Consider the following 5,133-nt stretch of genomic DNA (forward strand, 5'->3'; position numbering starts at 1 on the left):
CATCTAACCCGAGGCCCAGAATGCTGTTTGGTGAGGCCGACCCCAGGGGCAGAGCCTGTCCTGGGTGTTGGTCACATGTGGGCTCTGCAGAGCCGCCTGGCTCCAATGGGGCCTTGCTGCCTCCCGGCCTCGGGGCCCTGGGGTCCCCCACCCAGTGGAGAGAAGCCAGGGCACCCGGTCAGTTTAGGAAGCCAGAGAGGCCCGGCCTTGCCTGCTGGTGAACAGGACTGAGGGGAGGGCTGTCACCCACCCCTGGGTCCCTGCGCCTCACCTCGCGAGTCCCCAGGACAGCTGGAGGGAGAAGTTGCTGACTCTGGCCCCCAGCTCACCTCTGACCTGCAGGTGCAGACAGCACAAGACTCCTCCTTGCCCCCCAGTGACGAATGAGGCTGTGCTGTGCTGTGGGACACCACACACTCAGGGGAGGTGTCACCTTGCTTAGGCGTCCCAAGATCCTCCTGGCAGGGAAAAGGGAGAGCAACCTCCCCCAATTTTATTGATGGAGAAACAGGCTGAGAGATGAAGTAAGTAATTTGGGCCTAAATTCAAAGAACTAGGAAGTGGTGGGGTCAGGCTTCAAACCACAGTGGTAACAGGGACCACACGCAGCAAGAGCTTGGGACTGTGACAGGCACTGTGGCCCCAGCTACCCAAATCCAGCTTCAGCCAGTGCTGACAGAGCTGACTCAATTATGTGAATGTGTTTGTCCTGGATTTCCGGGTGCAGCCCTGCCTGACCCCACAAGTCCCACAGAGAGCAGAGCCGACCCTGCTGTGTTTGGAGGGAGATGGCACAGCAGGGAGAGGACCAGGGTGTGATGTGGGGTTCCCAGGCTCTGAAGATGGGGGAACCCAGGTCCTCTAGGAGCCAGGCAAGGCCGGGGAACAGATTCTCCTGAGAGCCTAGAAAGCTCGGTCCTGTCACTCGACCTTGGCCCAGAGACCCCTGTCACTCTGACCACCGGGCTGGACGATAATAAATGTGTGTTCTTTGAAGCCACTGGGTTTGTGGTCCTTTGTCTTGGCTGCCCCAAAGATGTACGACAGCCCTCGGTACGTGCTTCCTCACCCGTAGCTGCCCCTTTAGGAGAGGGTGCCTGTCCCCATTTCCAGAGAGGAGCTCAGAGTGGCCCAAGTACTTGCCCCGAGTCACAGCGCAGGAGCTTGTGTGGCAGGGAAGGTGGAATGTGTCTCCGGTGAAAATTGAGTTTCCTAAAGGGCACAAGGATAGGACCCTACTGGGGGCTCCTGGCGGTGGGACTGCAGGGGAGCAGGCACAGGGTTGGCCGGGCTGCTCCGCACCAGCTGTGGTCCGGCCAGGGGAGGGTGCAGGTGACTGCAGGAAGCAGTGCTCAAGCCTGGACTCCCTGCCCTCGACGCTGACAGGTGGGTGACACCTTGGGTTCCCAAGAGGAACAAAAACAACGGGAAAAAAATAATAAAATATATATCTCCAGCTCACAGGAGGTGAGGCAGAAAAGTCCAAAGTGGCCTTCTGCGCGTTGGATATCCATTAGCGGCTCAGCCCGAGAAGCTGACGCCACAGGACAAGAGGGGCCAGTCCGAGGCTGCTGGCCTGGGAGCTCCCTGGGGAGCCGCTGGTGTGAGTCTGCTTTGCAGGTCTGGAGAAGCTGGGGTCCGGGGTCCACAAGGTGACGGCAGCAAAAGATGCCCAGGCCCCGCAGAAGGGAATTTCCTCCTTCCTGTTCATTCCATCTGGCTGCAAGCCGATTGGATGGAGCCACTCCCATCAGGGTTTGCCTTCCCCTCCATTTGCTAGCCCATGTGCCAATCATGTCTGGAACCACCCATGCACCCACCCGGAAGTGTTCTTTACTAACCTGAGTGAGTGTCTCAACCCAGTAAGTTGACGTCGTGATTGACAGTCACATCCCTGGAAACGTAACTGGGTTCACAATTCTCCCCAGAGTCCCCAAGACACACTGGTGGCCCTCAGTGACCTGCACTTACCTGTCCTTGCACAGTGTGTGATTACAGTAGGAACAGGACACCGCTGAGCCATGAGCAATACTGAGCGCTCCATGCGCTGCCCATTCACCTGCACAGTCTCCCCAGACATGGGGCGCTCTAATTCTCCCCACCTCACACAGGAGGGTGTCTCACTGGGGCCTCACTCGGGACGCTGGGCTGGGTTCTGCCCACAGAGCCCAAGGTCATAGTTACCAAACGGTCCCAGGCCCTCAGGCCACCAGGGTCCTTCAGGTCCCCGCAGGTGCGCTTCTTCTGAGGGATACTGCTGGCCACTGTCCAGGTCCTCCTCCCTACCTCCTGCATCTACTGTACCCTTTGCTCCCCAGGAAACTCCTGGGCTGGGAACCCCCAGCCCCCTTCCCAGGCTGGGGCAGGGGCCACTGACTCCAGGCCCCCACCTCTTCAGTGTCACAGCACGAGTCACAATGCTGCCTGTCCCTGGCCAGAGACCGCCTCCACTCCCCGCTGTCTCTGCCCAGCCCAACCTGGCGCTGACTCCCCACAGGAGCTTGCTGAGCAAGGCCTGTCTGGACCATTTGGCCCTTGTGGGTGGCCCCGAGGCCCTGGTGCACGTCCCAGACTGAACCTTCCTGTGCCCAACCCCTCACTTCTGAGGGCCACTGTGGGGTCAGCCAAGGGATGAGCCAGAAAGCCACAAGGCCAGGGGAAGGGGCAGGAATAACAGCATGCAGGGACAGTGGTTTTGAGGCAGCAGAGCTCAGCAGTCAGGGAGGGACAGCAGAGGACCCCAGGGGGGCTCTGCACCTGGCACCGGGCCCTGAAGATGGGGTACAGGAGGGGAAGCTGCACTTTTCCAAGAACCAGCCTCAGCAGCCGGCTGTCCCCGCAGGAGGAGGGTGGCTTGTGCACTAGGGATGGTGCTGGGGGCCTCGGAACCGAGGAGAAGCTGGGCACCAAGCATCGGTAATGCCTGCTGCTGTGCCAAGGTGCAGAAGAAGGCTCCCCACTGGGACCCCGAGACCCTAACTCGGGCATCTGGAAGACCCACTAGGATGTGCTGGTCCAAAGCATCCGGGGGGGAAGCAGCCTGGGATCAGCATCCCTCCCTCCCTGCACGGCTCACAGCTTTCCGGGCAGTCTGGGGGCAGCAGCTTTGGACAAGATAAAGATGAAACCAAGCCAATAAAACAGGACAAACAGGAACAGGAACCTTCAGATGTGTGCAGTAATTGAATAAAGGTTTTCTAAAATATTATAATAAATGTCCATACGAGATGACAGGAAACGTTCAAAGAATAGAAAGAAACCACGGGAACAGGAAGGGTGATTGCAGAACCAGAGATTTCTCCACAGATTGGAAGAAAAAATTTAGGAAATTTCTCAGGATGTAGACTTCTATTTTACTTTTTGGGGTACCAGGGATTGAACTTGGGAGGCGGCAGAACCACTGAGCTAAATCCCTGGCCCAGGACGTAAATTTTTAAAAATGAAAGAGAATCTCAGAGGGAAGAGAGCCTGTCAGTGCTCTTAAGGAGCAAAGGGGAAGAAGTCAGGAAGACAAAAGCAGAGAGGGTGGAGGCCAGGAAGTGATGAGAAATGACTGGGCCTGAGGAGTCAACACCTCCACATGGAAAGAGGCCACTGTGTTGAGCATAGTGGCTGGGACAGCAGTGCAACGGCCACGCGACCAACCTCAGCCCACTGTGACAATGAGGGCACCGTGGGAGATTGCCCAGCAGAATCAGAATCCACACGTGCTTCCCAGGGCAAGGAGGGAGGCTAGAAGTCGAGGAAGCACTGCTCTCAGGGTCTATGTAGGACTCCTTCTAACCCAGGATCTGAACCCATCAGCTTGTGTGTGAGGGAAATAAAGACCTTTTCACACACGCACAGTCTTGTGTCCATTAGCTTCTGCTGTACAACAAACCACTCCCACAATTTAGTGGCTTAAGAAAACATTAAGCATTTGCTATGTCTCACCGTTCTTATCTCAATTCGAATGTTCTAGAATGGCCTCCCTGGCACCTGTGAGGTTGGCTCGAGGTCCAGCTGGGCAACCCGGCTGCCATCACCCACACCTCAGGTCACCTGCACGCGCTCTTCACATGACGCCTAGCATCTCCAAGAGCAGCAGGACAAGCACAAGACACGTGTGCTTCTTAGGCCTCTGCTTATGTCGCATGTACTGCTGTCCCACTGGCCAAACAAGTCCCGAGGCTCAGGCTAGCATCAGTGTGGAGGAGCCCACCCAAGGGGAGGAATGCATGCTGGGAAGTTTTTGAAACTCCTCCCATCAATGCATGCACCATTTTTCAGGAAGCCACAGAAGCTGCATCCACCAAGGTGAAGGAAGAATCCAGGAAGGAAGAAAATATCACAGAAGGGACTCCTGGTTGTCCCCACTGGGACATTCCCTCATCATGTATCGACAGGGCTGTCATCTGGCCATAGGACCATGCACAAGGGCTTCATTTCCCAGCCTTCCCTGGGGCCAGGCATGGCCAATGGAAAGCAGATGGTCTGGGTGGCTCCCAGAGTTGCTCTGAGAGAACTGACTCATACCTTGGCCCTTTGACCTCATGCTTTTGCCCTTTGACCCTTGACACTGGCTAGACTAGGGACACAACTGTGGAGGCTGCAGCGACTTTTAGAGCTCCAGAGGGAAACATGGGTCTAAGAGAGCAGCAAGATGGGAGAAACCCATGTTGAGCTGGTGCAGTTGGCTTGGCTGGAGAACTTATGTTGGCCTGAGAGAAAAGGAAATCTACTTTGCTTAAACCAGTGCATTGGGCTCTGTGCCAGAGCAGCCTGACTTGTTTTCCAGTGAATATACATAGCATCCCTGAAACCTGGATGCAGCATAGAAGATGCAAAAGATGCCAAGGAGAGGAACAGGAGGTACCGGGGGACAGCTGGGGAAGAGCAACTGAAAGCCAATTGGTCCAGAGCGACAGGAAGGTGGGGAGTTTGGCAGAGGGGGCCTAGGGGTGCAAAGTCACAGACTGAGCACTCACTTCTCCGTTTTCGAGGATTGAGGGTTTATGACATTCAGCAAGTAAACTAGAGATCGACAGAGGAAAAGCTAGACAGATAAAAAGCCAGATCCATGTTAAACCAGGATAGGCAAAAATCTTACTAGAAAGACAATGTACCATAGGGCTGCAGACTCAGCTGCGAAGG

Source organism: Fukomys damarensis, unplaced genomic scaffold (genome assembly GCF_012274545.1).
Source record: "Fukomys damarensis isolate Sample0158 unplaced genomic scaffold, DMR_v1.0_HiC HiC_scaffold_35, whole genome shotgun sequence".
In the NCBI taxonomy this organism is placed as follows: domain Eukaryota; kingdom Metazoa; phylum Chordata; class Mammalia; order Rodentia; family Bathyergidae; genus Fukomys; species Fukomys damarensis.